General features: G+C 37.9%; 1 protein-coding gene across 14 annotated transcripts in view; it reads left to right on the forward strand.

Moving 5' to 3' along the window:
- The window catches only part of ZBTB20 (zinc finger and BTB domain containing 20), a 796,445-nt gene that overhangs the window by 711,449 nt on the left and 66,386 nt on the right, over positions 1–18,610 (forward strand). The window contains exon 1 of one of the 14 annotated variants that reach the window (XM_032299324.1): positions 147–12,761. The exons of the other annotated variants lie outside the window; for them this stretch is intronic. The gene's annotated coding sequence lies outside the window, so the exon portion shown is untranslated. Of the gene's footprint in view, positions 1–146; positions 12,762–18,610 lie in introns of those variants that run through there. 14 annotated transcript variants of the gene reach the window in all.

Genomic DNA, 18,610 nt, shown 5'->3' on the forward strand with positions numbered 1-18,610 from the left:
GTAAACATATGTAATAATTTTATATATTTCATATAAGATATATAGTATTTTATATATTTTATATACAATTGCATAGCATGTTCTAATTTTTACATTTCATAATTACATTTTGTATATATTTTATATAATTTTATATAAACTATATAGTATTTTATGTATTCATTGTTTCATATAAAAATAACTGTTCCCATTTTATAAGGACAGAAATTAAGATACAGGTATTTTGTATTATCTTTCAAGGCTACAAATAATTTTGAAAGTTTTGTTACTTTTGTTATGAGGGACACAGAGCTCCTAAGATATGTTATCACAGCCTTCAGGCTAGCAACACTCTTGCATTACATAATCTCCTTTTACTAAACTTAAATTTTCTTCAAAATGTGAAGAAACAAAGCTCATGCAGATTAAATCAGAGTCTGGGAAAGTAAACTCTGGATTCTTCTCTAATGTTTCCTCTCCTCATTTTGCTTCTCTCCCAACTCAGCTATTTCTTATGTTTCTCATCTTCCATTTTGATATCCCACTCAACATTAGAATTACTAAAGCAAGGAGATTGTTGGAGTCCATCATATTCATTCACTTATTAGGTGTTACTTCTATTGTAGTACCTGAGTTTAGATTAGGAAACCTAAGAATGAGTCTTTAGATTAGTTGATAGAGAATAAAGAGTTTCTGTTAATATACATTGTAGTCTGAGGTACTCTATAAATAATCCATAGCAGCATATGTAAAAGCCATATGCCTTTTACCTTCTCGTGATCTGTTTACTTTTTTTGTTCCTTCTTAATGAGAGCTGGAGACATCTTTAATGTAAAGTCATAGATGTGCACATGGTTTGATGACAAGAAGCTACAGTACACATAGTTTAGATACCAAGGGAAATGAAGAGCAAGACCTCACATCTCTTTAACAGGTTAAATTGGTCATCTTAAGCTGTTAATACATCAGGCTACTGGGCAGAAAACAGCAGCAGTGTGGTAGTAGAGCTTTGGAAGTAGATAATCCTAAATTCAAATCCCAAATCTGCCATTTACCAGCTGTGTGACCTTTGTTAATTTACTTTTCCTCTCTGAACTTCTCTGATCCTTGCTTCTCTCATCTATAACATGGAGATGATAGCAGTTGCTGCAGAGAAGGAGTGGCATAATACAACTTAGGATGTGACATGTGTGACTGGGGGTTCAAGCATTTGTGCACCTTCTGGCCCCAGCAGGCTTACTATCAGTGCTATAGTTAGTCCCTAGTTTCTTACAAGCATATGATTATAAGAAAGGTCCTTCTGATTCGGGCTCATGGTCCTTTCAGCTCAGCATTCATTTTCTGATCACAAGGCCAGGAAACTGTTACATAAGACACAATTGTCCTTGTTGCTAACTTCAAGAATTAGAGTTATTTTCCTCCAGATAGCCTAGTTTCTCTGAATAACCCACTATGGACTTATTATCCATGAATTTAGCTAAACCTTTATGATACTATTTATGTCATCAACCTTTAATGAATTTTATAAGTTTATTGCCTACTGTGTAAAGTAGTTCTTTACTTTGTCATAAATTGTTTCTTTTGAAAAGTAATAAGATGGCGTCCGTTCATATATACTAGAATTTGATAAAGAAATCCATGGTCACTTACCCAGGCCTTTTGTTTCTTTATAGATATTTACAGTCTTCTTGCCTGAATTTTACCATTATAAATAGAAATCTTCATCTTATATCATGATTATTTTAATCAATACTGAACTTTCTTATTGTATTTTCGTTCAGACATCTCTCTTGATATAAATATGTTTATGTATGTATGTGTTTGTGTGTGATTAAAATTGGATTATATGACAAAAAAAATACTGAACTTTCTCCTGTCCTTTTTATTTATTTATTTTTTGAAGTACTTCATCCAGAAAGTGTTCTACACATGGGTTGCCATTATCTTTTACTAGAGCTGATCGTAATTTAACTCTCCCCTCCTTCTGTCAAAGTTACACTCTAAGTATGCTCTGGGCTCAAAACAGAATGATCTTAATGTGACTGCAATTGTATTTAAGCCAAAGTTCAGGTTAGAGACAGCTGGCAAATGTTCAACAAACTGGACCAAAGAGGAAGAATCATAACAAAAAAGATGTGATTCTGTTTTGTAGCAAAGTGAGAAACCTGTCTGAAGGAAAAACTGGAGACTGAATTTTTTTGCTCATTTTGGAGATCGTAAAGAAGTACAAGGCAATGTTTTCCAAGACAATTTGTTCCACTAAAGTGACCAGAACTAAGTCTAGTTGGGCTGGCTGCCCTAGGTGGCAGTCAGAGGTTGGGGCTACTATTTTGACAATGGCAGCAGAAATCTGTGACCAAAAAAAGCCTAAAACTGCTTGCCTCTATGTTAGCATCGCTAGCATGAAGTGAGATTTGAACTTTAAATGACTCATTATGAGTGGGTGGCAACTCACTGTGGAGGCAGTCTGTGAACCCAAGGTCAGCATCCCGGTGAGAAATCCCTTCAGGTATGAGTGAGCTATACAACCAGTCACACTGAGACGGGAGATCCCTGTCCTCTTCAGCTTTGTCAGAGCATTCCCGGCTTCGTTTCCAGTCCTGTTTCTGAGGATATTTGGCACACTGCTTGGCCTGCACTTGGCACCACTGTCTTCAGAAAATAAATGTCTTACATTTGTACAGTGCTTTATGGAACACTTTCTCATAGATCATCTCAACTGATCCTCACATCTCTATGGTAACTGTTCATGTTCCCATTTTGTGGATGAGGAAAAGGGATTGAATTACTTGTGCAAATGGTGTTAGTAAGTTGTGGAGCAGGGACTGGTCTTGTGATACGAAGTCTGTGTCCTTTTCATGTCACCACCACCATAAAGATAGCCAGGTCATTTTGGACATCTTCCTAAAAATATACCTTCTTTCATTTTTCCCTGAATGTAGTGCATTATAGTTATTTGTACTGATGTTGCTCTGACCTCCTGTGGATGACAGCAAGCCTCATGAGATCATCCTGCAGACTTTGTCTTTTAATACTGCGAATACTAATAACACAATGTTCTACAGCTTCCATATCGTGGGTAGTGTTCAGTAAGCCTAGCACCAACCTTATGTCTGGACTGTCAGTCTGAGAAGAGGTCAGTTTATCCCAAACTTTTCTTGTTTTTATAAATTTTCTTTCCATATTAAAATTGTCCTTACACTCCTTAATTCAAACGTGCCTCAATATTATTTTAACAAACTCAGTAGCGTCTGTACATTACATCTTTCTGTACTCTTCCCTCCCTCCTGAGGGAAGAATCCCTGAATGATCCTAGTAAGTTCTGAAAAGCCTTAGCAGGGTAGATAATGGGTAAAGATCATTGTATTTCAGCTCCCTGATCCATTACACCCCTGCCTTTCACCAGCATGCAGAGCGTTGTGTTTTTTTCTAACAGAATAAATTAAATATGAAAGAGAAGGACTAATGTAATTCAAATAAACATGTTAATGACCCTATTTTTCCATTTGGTAACTAGACCGGATGTGGTGGAATGCCAGTTTTTTACTGAGCCTGTAATTTAAAACTTTCAACAAGGACACTTTTTTTCCCTTTTATTTCCATCCTCCATTCCCACCCGCTTTCATTCTTACAGACACTCCTTACTGTCCAATTAGTTTTGGAACATGAAAACTGTCCTCACGGCTGCCTGGAGCCACGGGGGACCTGGGATGGTTTCTCTCTACGGGATGGCTTGTAAGACTCCAGTTTTACTGGTGATGACCCTGCCAGAGCTCTGTGCCGTTGAAGGGTGTGGGGAAGGAGGTGACTGGTGCATCCTGTACCTCCTCTGCACCCCCATTTGTGTATTTTTTATGTTTTGCATGTACATGTTTGCTGTTCTAGGCAGCACTTCAGCATTCAGATTTGGGAACAGAAGAGCTAGTTTGCTTTTAACCCTGTAAGTAGCCATCCATCCCGGCTACATTTTATATGAGTCAAGGCCGTGGTATAAGAGCTTGTTCTCATCCAAACTAAAACCCTCACTAACTCGATGTGTCTCCGGATGACTGCCTAGTTTATTTCTTCTCTTTTCTCCACTAAGTCTGTTGTCTCCCTCTGCACCCAGGGAGTAGCCATTTTCCACAGCAGCCCCCACCCCTCCTCCAGAAAACGGCCTGCTCAAAATGGAGCCCTTCTTCTCCTCCAGACCTCAAATCTGCCACCTGTCTGCTCCATTCATCATTAGTTAGCTATACAGCGTGATTTTCCCCCAAACTGTATGTATTTAATCCCTGATTTCTCCCTCACCTCACAATGTGACGTCCTTTCAGCATTTTACCTGCTGGAACCAGCGCTCTCTTGTTTCTTTTACTGTGGTCACTTGCTGGAGTTTTAAGGAAAACTTTTTGATGTGGACACATTTCAGTTTTTTTCGAATTTGCACTGGAGAGAGGAATGAAGGAGAGAGGGGGCTCTGGCCCTGTTACTTCCTGTTTGTTTTTGTTCTGGAGAATGCAGACCATCTGTGTCTCTCAGAAGCTATTCTTCTACAGTCACCGTGCTGAGGCTGATATTTAATTTCTTAGTTTTTCCCTCATTTCTCTCTAATTTCCGATTCCTCCTCCAAAAACTACTAAGCCCCTCATTAAATCTTTCTTCCTGAATTTTCTTATCTTAATAGTACCTCTGGATGCAGTTCTGTCCCCATTAAGGCCAGGATTTCAAATTAAGTAAATGATAATTGGAGAGAGGAAATGGGAGAGAAGGGAACAAGGAATCAGTAAGCAAACAGAAAAAAAAAAGTGGGTTCACTTTTTAAACATGGAGTTCACTGATTCTCAGACCCAGCTCCCATATGTCCTGGCATCATTGTTCAGCTGAAGTCTCACCTGTTAGGTGGACCTTGTCTTTTTCAGGGGAAACATCTGTGGGATGTTGGAGCTCTCTGAAAGTCCCTCCCTAATTTATTTCTCCTGCCACGCAGACTTTGATAAAGGTTGTACTTTATCATAATAATCAAGATGGTTATCTTCCAGAACTAGTAGAGATATTCTCCCTCTTCTGAGAGCTGCCCAGTGAATCCCCATGTATAGTCACCCTATATAAAAGTCCTATATTTTCTTTTACATGCAATTTCATTAAACCAAGTCTCTAAACAACTACATCCAATTTCAATAGATAACTCTCTATAACTTATGAAATTTTAAGTTTTTCATAAGCAGCATCTTTCTGAGACACATCTTCATTTCAGATGTCATTGCAATTTAGGACACAATAGTTCCCTCATTTTAAAAAAATGTAGCTTTGATTTTTTTTTTTAATTCTTAAGGTCAGGATTAAAAAGCTAAATGAATTCCAGGCTTCAAACTCCCTGAATTATATTTCAGCTGGTTCAAGCCTAAAATGTGCTATGTCGACAGTCCACAGGGGAGTAGTAGTTGTGCCGAGTAGTTGTGGCCTTCATAGAGTGCTTTTTGGAGCTCTCTCCTCTGGTCCCCCACCCCCTTCCTTCAGCTGCTTCTGTTTGTTCCTGCTGTAGTGCCTTCAGCCATGAACATACCGTTTAATCAGTGGTGTATTAAAATGGACCTGGTACAGTCAGCAATAGCTAGGCCAAAATCGATTGGCTATTTTTAAAAGGAAAAAAAGAAGATAGAAAATTGCTCTTTTAATCTAGGTAAATCAAATCATGCCTGCTTGCTTTCCACCTGTAGCTAAGTGTAGGCAAGAGCATTCTGATTGATGACAGTGTTTCTTTGTGCTTCTTTATTCATGCTTATCCACTTGGGGTAACAGCACAAGGGTAGCTTCAGAACTGAGTTTTCACATTCACTTGAGAAAGCTTGTGCTCTTTTTCTCTCAGGAAAAAAAAAAAAATCTTCCCTTTGCCCACTCTTAGAAGATTTGAATAAAAGCCAAGTACGTTCAACCTTTTCTGCCTTTTTGGTTTTTTCCTGCCATGAAATCATATCTGACTGTGACATCACAGTGTGTTGCTTTGGGCAGCCTTGTGATGTATGAAGGCGAGGACCTTAATTGGGTTAACAGAGCACACCAGGAGCCAACGGCAGATGAGCGCCGCTCTCCCACTAGGCAGTTCTCTGCTCCTGGCAGTGTGAAAGAATCAGAGACCGGCTTGAGAGGAGCACCTTCTCCCACGGATTTTTAACTCTGAGGCTTTTTCTTCTTTTAGTGTATTACTATCCAATGAAATTAATTTTTAAAACAAAAAGTATATAAATGTGCTTTGTTTTTAAACTGCAAAAAAAATGGGAGTGGGGGTGGAATGTGCCGGCAGGTTTGTTCTATGGCATTGATTTGTGACCAACAAAGGAAATGTCTACTTGTGAGACACAAATCAATGCAACCAGACTGCGAAAGTGCAAACAGAGATGTGAGAAAATTATTCAATCGTTACTCTTCTATGGAATTTAAAAACATTGAGTCTTTAGATTGTTCCAATAAAAAAAAAAAAAAAAAGTGAATCACTAGAAGAAAGGAAGGGAGGGTATGAGGACTGGTTCTAATTTCATCAAAGGTTTTTCTCTTGTGATTGTGGAAAGGTCCAGCAAGGCTATAAGATTCCTAAAAGATTAGCAATGTTGTGAATGATTTTCAGAACTCATTAACCATGTCCTCAGATGCTGCTGATAGCAAAGTGGTGGGAAACTGGTAGAAGACAAGTTTATGCCTGAAGTTCTGCTTTAGTCTGCAGTAACCTTGGCTGCTGTAAAACTGAAGTTTCTTGCAAACTCTCTGTATCCAGAAATAATCCATAACAACTAAACTCGGCACCGACGTAGTATTTCTTATCATATAAGCACGTTACAAAAATTAACAAATAGATTACACAGGTAAAAATATAACTCTAGAAAGCTAAAGATTTTTTTTAAAACTTCATCAGTTCAAATAAACTGGGAGACAGACAAGTAGAATAAGCTGAAAACATGATCATGGAATATTTCTATGTAGTTTGAACCGAGATTTCTAAGTTTTAACAAGTAGAGTTGCTTCAGCAGTAACTTCAAAATAAATAAGAATTGTCGGTAACTTATCAGATGTGTGTATGTTAAAGTAGTTAAAGATGTTTTCCCCCCTCATATAGGTTACATTTGATTTCCCCCAACCTTCCTCCCAACAGTCTTAATACTATTAGTTTGCTTAAAAATCCTATTTTCAGAGATAATAAAAAGGTAACTTTTAATACTATCCCTATCCTATCACAGATTGTGAATTATTCTGACTTCTCCTTTCGGAGAAAGGAAAAAAAGATGATCAGATGTTACTTCTCTGAACACTGAAAATTAATAGACATAGCTTCACAGTTTTCAATGTTTTCCCAGTGTCTAGTCAGGCCGGAGTTCCCATTAGCAGACCAGGGAAATTTTCTAACGTGACTGAATATTTTTGCTTTCATCACTGTGATGAAGTCAGTTACCAAGACTCTCTCACCTTATCCTAAAAATGTGCTATTTCTTTACTTCTCAATTGTCATCATGTTGGTTACATTGCCTGAGGAAATCAAGGGAGTGAAATATAATGGATCCAGAGACCTATCAAGTAAAGTAATCAAGAAGGGGTTTCTGGACAACCCCATTTAAAATAAGAACGCTTTCAATAAAACTGCATAAATGTCTCACTCTGTGTTATGCAATAATAACTTCAAGTCCAATTTCCGGTAGTTCATATTTCTGAATTACAACCCTGAACAAAGAAGTAAATGAAGACCTTCAAGTATCCAAATGAGTTTTCCCCAAGTCTCCTACCAAACCCTGTGTTCAAGCAGTATTGTCTCTATGGCTCTTATTTATTTGATTTTCCAATCCAAAGCAGATTAGAAAATATATTTGGCATGGAAGATTTAGAGGAGATGGTTCTGAAAAACTGGGACGGTGACGCTAGTCGGCTATGGCAGTGGATAGTAGGCTGTAGCTGTGTCTGCGGCCGTTAGGCTGAGCCAAGGGACAAGGCCAATTCTCACCACAAGAAAAGCATATTACTGAAAAACAGGAACAATGAATATTCACAAGGATGACCCTGTATCATGGAAAAAAAATTAAACTATATCAACATACTGTGTTTAAGAAAACAAGGACATGTAAAAGTTTTCTTTGAAAAACATGTTTAGAATGTATTTTATTGCTTAAAGAAGCAAGTTTATGTCATTAAAAAACATTCAAAAATATATGGAACATTTTAGTCCTTAATATAGCTTGCTTTTTTTTTTTTAATCCTTTTTCAATTTGAAAAAATGTAGGGATCGTCTTGTAGTAGTGACTCTAAAAACCTGTCTAGCCAAAACTACTCAGTATGAACACCTTAGAAGGAAGGATGTTTATTCTTGAATATTTTAAGTTCAGGTCTCTTAAAGATATTCTTTTTCATTGATCTTCGTTATATAATGTATGTTTTCATCTGGAGTAAGGCACAGTTGCTCATATTTAGCTGGTTTACTTTGTAATGCATCATTATGAGTGACCAAAAACATGGTACAGGAAGTTGTTTGTGTGTTTTTTCATTGCTTATGCAACTTCCAAGCAGAAAATGTTCTTGAGACCAGATGGTAAAGAACAGTCAATTGCAAGCTCTATTCTCCAGATGTATTGATGTTTCATGTCTTCCTAAAGCCAGTTCAAATACACTTGTAAATTCAAGCCTTAATTTTAGTAACCCTTTCGCTTCTGCTAGATCTTGTTTCAAATGATAAAGAAATAGGCTCTAATATTTAATAACAGGATCTCTGAAGCCCGCTGTACTATAGAGTGGCAATGCCATGGTCATATAATTCAGTCTGATAAAAGTTTATTTCATGTGCTTTTGGATGTATTTGGTCACTGTGCTACAATGACAGCTATATGTTTACAGTACCAAACGTCTTTTCAACTTTATCCTTTCCAAGAGTGCACTTTGTTAAGACAATTTTAAAAAATAACATTTACCCAGTGTTTCTACTTGGCATGTAAGTTTTTTTTTTTTTTTTTTTTTTTTTTTTTTAATCTGCTCAGCAATTTGGAAGTTTGCTTGGAACACAGATGAGTTAAGATAAAAAGCTCTTTTTTTTTAAATGCCTCTAGTAAGTAAAAATGAAGATACTATATCTGAATGAATGTGAAAAGTTGTCCCTTTGTATATTTTTAAAGCTTCCTAAACTATCCCAGTTCTCAGCCAAATGCAGCCTACCCAGATTGTCTTTAGGAAAGTAGCAATTCACAGAGCTTTGCAGTTAGCCATGTATCAAACTGCACTCTCTTTAGTCCCTGCTTACAGCTCCACCATTTTAGAATATGGTGAGATATGCCAGAGCCCTACCATCTGTTTAATGGGCTAATTATGTTTACCACATGCCTACTTCACAGGAATACCATGAGTGAGGTTGCCAAACATCATACAAATATATATGTTTGTATATATTGATATATAAATATACACGTAAATAAAATTGTATACATATATAAAAGCATCCAGCATTTCTGAGTTTCATTCCATCTTCTACTCTCAAGATGTATAATGATCCATCCCTTAAACCCAGCCAGGTGTTGTCAGAGTTTGTGAGGCTGTCAATGATAGGACCGTCAGACTGAGAGGGATCCTGTAACTGAGAGATTTGGAGGAAGTGAAACTCAGATTGTACACACATCCTATGTCTTTGCCTATTTAGCTATGCCCCATGTACTCTCTACTAAAATTTAGACATTTTAGCTTCATATTTAATGCAATCAAACTTTATGATACTGTATGTTGCTATATTCAATGACTAAACTCCTTCTTTTAAGAAACAGAGGATCTCTTAAATTGGAAAAAAAAAAAAAAAGTCAGACTGTTTTAACACAATTTCTCCTGTACTTGGCTACAACTTTTCTCTTACATGCCGCAGCTTCTATATTGGGCTTGTTCTTAAAGCTAGAATTCTTTTTTCCTCCTGTGAGGACACTGCAACCCTTGATGGTCTTTTCTCTGGTATTCTCTGAGTGCTTCCTAAATGCGTGGTCTCAGTGACTCCAGTTATCACAAGGACGAATTTTCACTTGCTATCCATGAAAATTATCAGTGGGTCAAACTAAGTTGGGTCGGACTAAGTTGCTTCTTGAAAATAGGGCTGATGCTAGTTGTGTCCAGAGGGAATTCTGAGCAGTAAAGGGAGGCAAACTGAGGGCATTCTAGGTGAAGGGAATTAAACCAGCAAAGAATCAGGGCACAGATGGAAAAGAGCGAGTCATGGGTAACCAGAGTGCCTAGTCAGGATATGATATAAGCTCCGGGTATTGGGTTTTCTGTGTAGCTCCTTTGTTTATGTAAAGCTAGCTCGGCAGGCTCTGGGCCTTCTTGGCTTTGAGGATGCGCTGACCTGAGAGCTATGGGGAAAAATAGCCACATCTGTACACCAGACTATAAAGCCAATATGTAGCATTCTCTTTGGAAATGAAAAACAACAACATATGAAACTATCATTGATACAACATTTTATTTAGTCTTTTCTAAGATACCAGGGTATTTTTAAAACCTGTTTTCTTCCCCTCGGCATTAGGATGTTTTCTTATACAGCTTCAGCTGAAGTAAATTATTCAAACAGAGCTGTTTTATTTTATTTGTTTGTTTTTGTTTTTGCAGTTTTATGCTTACCAGGGACTTCATAAACAAGTTGGAAGAGAAAAAATAGCCAGGACATAAATATAGAAATAACCCAATCACATAAGCTTGTGTGAGCATGGGTGAGGGCCTTGTGGGAAGCATGAAGAAAAATCTTTATTAGTACCAGAATGATCGTAATTACCTTAGGCATGAGTCTGATTTGAGAAGAGACATTGATATACAAAGAAATGAAGGATTATTACCCTATGATTTGTCCAAGTGTACAAGGAAAAATAGCTTCAGTATTTACTCTTTGACTTCTTGAGTCCAGAAATCTAATACTGCAAACTACATAGACACGGAGCAGAAGAAAGCAAGTATTTATCACAAGAAGAAGAAAGAGGAATTACTCTGTCATCTCTTCTTACTTTAGAATCATCAAATATTATTATTGGAAAGAACTTAAAAACCATCTAATCTAGCATGCCCACATTATAGATGAGAAAAATGAGACTTGGGAAAAGTTTCATGACTTGCCCAAGGTCACACAACAGATTACAAACGTGGCTGGGCACCCACATATTATACATAGGTGTCCTTAATTTCTTCAGTTTCTCCATAATCATTTTAGAGAATTCTTTGACTTATCCCACCAATGTTGCTTTGTATATCTTGATTATCGGCTGGCTTCGCAATTTTTTTGAAGTGAAGTTTACTTTATAATAACAGCCAGATTCTATAACTGATTCTAAAAATTAAAATGTGTTCTCTGACACATCCTGAGTGTTGTACAAATATAGAGAAGTTCACTAGATCAACATGTATGCCTCCTTTTATAATAGGAATGCTATAATACCTATAAATGTGGCGTGATCGTATTAGACTCTTGAAGTTTCTAGAGTTTCAGATATTTGTTGGAGCATATACATAGGTGAGGGCAGATTTACTCATTGACCTGCTCTGAGTCCCTGAGAAGTTCCTCACTGCTGTGCATTCGTAAGTCAGTTATTCCCACTGCCGTCCATATCACCACTTCCAACTATTACCAATATGGCCGATTACTACATCAGTTATTCCCACTGCTGTCCATATCACCACTTCCAACTATCACCAATATGGCCGATTACTACAGACTGATTGCTTATTACGTTCAAAAACAGCTGTACTTGGTGTTTTACTGATATTTTGTTCAGTGTTAGAAGAGGATAAACATGGTGAGAATCTGGCATAGACCAGCTCCCTTCTTTTGAAGAAAAAGTCCATCACTGACAATAGACATTGAATAAGTAGTTATTTAAAGGGGTCAAAAAAAAGCATTCACCATGTCTCTACTTCAAAAAAGAATCTCTGGATCATTTGAAAATATTAACTACAAGCTTATGATGCAATGTTGTGTGGTTTGTTGTGCCACATATCGTTATGATGATCTACATCGCAGCCACAATCCAGAAATACTCTCATTGTTACAATGCAAAATAACATAATCATCCACTCTTACATTTTAAATGTGTCTGGCCTACCAAGTCCTTGCTTAGGTGCCAGACACACGACTGTGAAGGAACTGTCTGACATAGTACCCTGAAATTTCAGGTAAGTATAATCATCTCACAGATGCATAGAATAAGCCTGGTTTTCGAGGCAAAGACAAGAGGCAAACCTCCTGCTCTTCCAGAAGTCAGAACCATTGAGCGGTATATTCACAGTAGCTAAGAGGAAAACCCTTTGTGAAGAAAACTGTGGTGTCTCATGGCTGTTTTATTAAAACATTTAGTCCACCAAGTTTCCAAGTCTAAGAACAATTTAATTCACAAAGCACACAAAATAAGCAGGAGCGTCTAATCCGGACAGCCATGTTCCACCTCTGTGTTCCTTGTTGTGAGTTAGGGTGATTTAGTCATCAAGATCCCTGCTGTTATGTATTTGGATATTTGTGAGGAAAACCTAGAATTCATTCCCTTTGGAAGCCATGTCCATATGGCATGCAGCAAAGACCCTTAGAGAGCAGTAGTAGGAGTTTTGTTATCAAATCCAGCCAGATTTGCAGATAGGAATACAGTAATGGGAAATCAGTATTTTTCCTTCTTCTTCCTCTCTCTTTTCTTTTTCAGTCTTTTTCTTTCTCCTGTTTGCTTCTTCAATTCAATACTCCTTTGTTTATGGATTTGGAAAGTACTCCAAAAGCAAATAAGCCAAGCAAATCCTGTTTGGAGGAAGCACAGCCATTTTGACATGTTAACTATCTCATCACGCCTTTTTATATCCCTAAACAATTGAAGAGCATGTAGAATAGCCAGGTGCTGGTCCTCAAAGTGGGTGTGGCATGAGATATTCTCTGGTTTGAACTAGTCTAGTCACTGTTTCATGAACAAAAAAACAGAAAAGAAAGTTTTTCTTCTCTGGTTCTAGACCAGGATGGCAGGATGTTATCACCATCTGTAATTTTCTGTGAAGTCCTTCCCCAGTCCAATTTACATGATAGATACAGCTACTTCACTGTGAGAATGCACACTCAAAAAATACAGCCTTTAAGTGATTTTTCCTCGGATGGGCAAGGTGAAGCAGTGAGGAAATGGACATATATATGTTACACATTTATATTGTTTTTCCCCATAAACTTTTAAAATACCATCCAGGGTTTATAGTTTTTCTCAACCACATTGGTAAAGAAAAACCTACCTTTGTGATTTTTCAGAAGTCATTTTTCAGTCTCTCCTATCATTTTTTTATTTTGGTAATCACCTTAACAGGTAGCTGAGTGAGGATCCAGTATGAAAAGACCTCATCATGTACTACAAGCCAGAGAGTATACTCATGGGAAAAAAATGTAAGTCCTCAGATGCAAAGTCATCTCTGTCAAAGAAAGTGGCTCGGGCAACAGTGCCTGACGTTAGACAGTCTGCATGGTGCAACACTGCAGCCGTGTTTTCAGTTGCTTTTCACTCTCTGGAATTTTATGCAATGATTGTAGCCAAGAACCTTTGGAATATCACTCTCTGGTTAAACAAAAAAGAGAGGGAAAAAAATATCCTTTGAAAATTGAAGCTAGTTGTTCCAAGCTAGCAGACAATCCGGTGAAATTTTCACCCCACTCTGTTTTGGGGGTTTGGGGTTTTTATGCAGTGTAAGAGTGTTAGAGAAGGTGTCTATCTGGTGTGGTTTGGAATACTTTGCAGTTTCAAATAGTTTAAAGAAGAAGAATTGTTTTCTACCATTTATTAAACTAGCTCAGTTAAATATATTGGTTATCAGATCCCATAATGCATGATTATTCAATATATTATAAAATCTAAAAAATTCAGTTATGCTGTCCCCTTTCTCCCTGTCTCCTGTCTGTCTGTCTCACTCTGCTGTGAAGCAATGGGAGGAGAGAGAGAGAGAGAGAGAGAGAGAGAGAGAGAGAGAGAGAGTGTGTGTGTGTGTGTGTGTGTGTGTGTGTGTGTGTGTGTGTGTGTCTGGGAGGTAGACAGATTCCCTACCTGGAAATGGCTTGCTATTATTAGACGTTCAGTTACCAGGGGTTATGTAAGACAATTGAAGCTCTGTTTTTTAACAGAGACATGATTCATGCTGCTTGTAGTAACAGTAACCACCTCCAAACGAGACAGAAACCAGACACAGACAAAGGCTGGAGAAATCAATGCCGACTCGATACAGCCATTCTCCTGATACCCTCTGCCTTTCAATCAGAGCACTTAGGTTATCAGGAGAGGAGGCTCCTGCTAATTCTGGATCTTTTTTGTCTCTTGGGGCTGCCAGGTGAAGTCATGTGGGCTGGAGCTATATACAGGAGAAAACGGGTCCGCAGGAGCAGTGACGTCTGACCTCTTTCCCAGGGGTCCCCCAGTGTTTCAGACATACCTGGAGGAACAGTGATTGTTTCCTATGCTGTGGCTCAGAGTGCTCTGTGGCTTCTACTCAGAAAGGCTGGAACTTGAGCGTTTGGCTCACCCACTCAAGTAACTTTCCTCAAGTGATACTCTGCAGCATGCTGGGAGAGGAGAGGATGGAGTGGGATTTGAGCTGCTGCCAGTGCTTTATTATAGCTTCTCCTAAAACCTGAATGGAAGTGGACTGGCTGTCAGTTCCCACACACATTCGGGACCCTTTCCTAAGTCTTCCAGACGACATTGATTCAACACTCCACACTATACAAAGCACTTCCACATGGATCAGCTTATTTTGGCCTCACAACTTTATAAGATAGGCAAAGCATACATTATTGTCAATACCATTTCACAAGAGAGAGATTTTACAGCTTACAAGTATTATGCCATTCACTGATTCCTTGCTCATGACTTTATAAGTGAGAACAACAAAACTCACAAAAGTTAGTGACTTGACCATGGTCAAATGGTTAGTGCTTACCAGATCTAGGAAGACAAGGCTGATCTGATTCTCCATCAGTGCTCTGCCCCAGATTTGCTACAAAGCTTGTTGGAAACCATGGCATTTTCTGGTGGAAAAAAAGCATTTTCTGCTGAAAACCTTGGTTTTAGATTAAGTTCTACTACTCATTAGCTAGCCAGCTTAAACTTCCCTTTCCCTTCCTCTTCACCCCATCCACCTCAATCTTCTCATCTATGCAACTCATGATAGGGAGAACTCATTTTTAGAGAGTGTTCGTGAAAGTACCACATAATCTTTAACATGTCTAAGTCGACATAAAGCAATGCCGACAGTATCTCCCTGCCCCCACCAAGAGTGAAATCCAGCAAGAGAACTCAGACTTCACCCAGAACATAAAACTATCTATTTTTACTATGAAAAGAAGAAACTCAGATACTTTACTGCAGAAACTGCCCATAGCTCTCAGAAAACAGCAGTCTTGACCCAGCGGCCTGTTACACACCCAATAGGCAGGCCACCATTCATTTTCACTCTGAAATGTATAAATTTCCCAGAAAGACAATTCTTAAGTATTTCCATGACAGGAAAACATCTAGGCCATTTAGCTTTACCCACCTAATAATCTCCTGCAATAAAAATTCCAATTTAAAAAATACTTATTATTGATTACTACTAATAATCAACACTGATACACTGTTATGAATTTTAACTAAAGACTGACAGAATTTTCTATTTATGAAATTTTACCATTATCCTTCTATTTCATGTTACATAATACAATCTATACCTATTTTAAGGTAAATATAAGTAAACATTCTCATTTATAAAATAGAGTTTATTAAATTTTTTGTTTGTATACTGTTTTATAGTCAGGAGAGTAGCAAAATACTCCACAGATTATACTGTAATAAAATGCATTTTCTCTTCTGCTAAAACATGAAAGTCATTTGTTCCTGCAGGTTTAAGGAAGAAACGTATACTTTTTTCTCTACATAATAAAACTCCCTGACTAAACATCAAGAGACCAAGTTTCTAGTCCTAGGCCCAATAAAAATTCACTATTAGGGAACTTGCTAAAGCCCAACTTCAGATTAACATCTAATCTGAAAAACTCAGTGCCCCTTAACATCTAGTTATTATATAGCCTGAGACAACCTGCTTTGTGCTGTTGTGTGTTGTGTCAATAAAAGGGCTTTATGGGAAAGATGGAATTCATTGTTTGGGGTTTTATGTTGTGCCAGTCGTTGCCAAGCTGCCTTGAATTCACCAATGTAACGTGTCTCCAGACTGATTCAAAGAGATGGAATTTGGAATGTGACTAGAAGGCAGTAGCAGATTCTGTAAATAGTTGCTACACATTCTGTATACCAGGCACAATAGTACACAGTGGATCCTCAGACAAGACTTACCCTGACTTCCTTTTGTAGGAAAATAGCCTTTTCCTTTCCATCATGTTACCATAATTTAATGATTATGAATGGTAATTTTATCATTGGTATGTTCCAGTGATTCCTTCCATGGATCACTTGATGTTCCTAGATTATTTTAACCTTATGCCCATTTGGTGTTGACTAATGCAAATTCTTACTTTCACCTAAGAACAGAGCTAGCTTTCTCTTCTATATCTGGCTTTTATCCAGATTCTTAGACACAAATGATATGATTTGCAGGGCAATGGAAGTAATGGCAGGTGACATTTCTTCCTAACATTGTGATGGAACATTCCACCTGGACTGTTAACATCTCAAACTATCCCGATAGCTACAGAAATTGGATTTTAAACCATCATGCCTTAATGGTATCCATTTCTGTTTGTGTTAACCAATAACATGGTTATAACATCCTTTTATACTCAAAAGGCTACGCTATATGCTGGGGTCTCTGTAGTGTATAAAACAAGGCTCCTGCCCAGGAGGAGTTGCACTCTCACTAATAATATAGCAAAGAGGCATTAAACCATAACCATTTATTGAAGTACTAAAAAAGTGGCAGAAAACACTATGGGCTGAGGCAGTCTTTGCAAGGAAAAAATTCGTAAAGGATACATTTTTATATACAGACCTGGAAGGAGAAGAAAGTTCTACATAATTTTTTAAAAGCTGATAAATGTATTCCAAGCAGCCAAACTGGTGTATACAGTAGCTCAGAGATACAAACGTGCTTAGTCTTTCTGACATCCTATAAGTTAACTAGTTTAGACCATGTGGAGCATCAATGGAAAGGAAATCTGAGAGGACCATTTGATAGGGATTCAGTGAATTTCTGAGCCCAGGCTTAAGAGTTTGGAACTAGGGGAAATCCTTTAAAGCATCTTTTCCCTAAGCATATTCTGAGGTTAATACGTATTCCATTTAAAAGGAGAATGGGGGAGTCTGTAATCCAATAAGGCTGGACAAAGATTAGGCCTTCAGCACCTTTAATATCCCATGTACATTGTGAATTTGAGAATAGAATATATAGCATGCAGTGTTTCCTAAACTTACTTGCCCAAGGAATTTTTTTTCAGATGCATCTTGAAGTTCCAGTTTGAAACACACTTTAAGATATACCATCTGAAAAGATTTTTGAAGGGCAGGAGTTGAATGCAGGACAAAAAAAACAACTATGTTGTGATGATTCATCTAGTACTATTAGAAATGGATATGCTATCAGTTACAGAGAAAGTATTCCTGATGAAACCAAAGGAAACGATAAAGGGGAGAAGTAAGATATGAAGGGAATATGGGAAAAGATATATCCTGAGGAAATAAAATAATGGAAATTCAGATATATTAGAGGAGATGAGCGCTAATAAGCTTACCACATTGCATGGTGTCGATCCTCTTATTAAAGCAGGATGCCGCCTCATCAACTGAAAAAGAGAATGGAGAATGGGACTTCATAAAAGTAGAGAAAACTAAGAAAAACTGCCATAGACTGTACCTGGAAACAGTGGGCAGAAGCATAGGTCCTGGTAGCGTGCATGCGTAGGCTTTTGTTGTAAGAGTGAGAGCAAATGGAAAATGGTGATATGGATTCATGGTTGATGAATGTGAAACGAGGCCCTGCACATAGAAGGTTAGAGAAGAAAGGAAATCTGCAGAGTTACTGCGGACAGTGTTGAAATGGTTGATCATGGGGTGAGATCAAACTGGACAGATACATCTGGTAAGGCCAGCTGGGGCCTACTAATGAACCAGCTGAAAACAGTAGGTTCCTTGGGCTTCTGGGAAACTCAGTTCACTAGCTGGGTGTGGAACATTTGACATCACATGTCAGGCCTCAAAAGAATAATTTAGAAGGAGTATAAAGAGCTAAGAAAAGGGGTAGTTACCTCTGTTGAAAAGAAGTGGTAATGGGTTTTGGGATTAAAGTATTAATCAATATAGGGAGGGAAAACAGGAATCAAGTGTAGAAGGTTTTGAGAAATTTCACAAAACATTCAAGAAGGCATGAGAGGGCCATGAAGAAGAATCTAGTATAAGCTAATGGTGAGGACCACGAATGAAGAGCAGTGGAATGAAGGCAGATTACTGTTTTAGTGATTGTGAGCTCTGTGTAGGTTAAGCTATAGAGCACTGTGGTTAGAGTCTGGCCCTTAACTCTGCTTTGCTACCTTCTGCCTTCATTGGCCAATAACTGTACTTTTCCTACCAGTTTCAGCTTCCTTGTCTATAAAATGGGAACATAATCCCCAACTTCAATGAATAATTGTAAAAAATAAAGTTATCTGTGAAAAGACACAATGTTTGCC

Source organism: Sapajus apella, unplaced genomic scaffold (assembly GCF_009761245.1).
Source record: "Sapajus apella isolate SASKATOON/1434 unplaced genomic scaffold, GSC_monkey_1.0 scaffold40, whole genome shotgun sequence".
Taxonomy (NCBI): domain Eukaryota; kingdom Metazoa; phylum Chordata; class Mammalia; order Primates; family Cebidae; genus Sapajus; species Sapajus apella.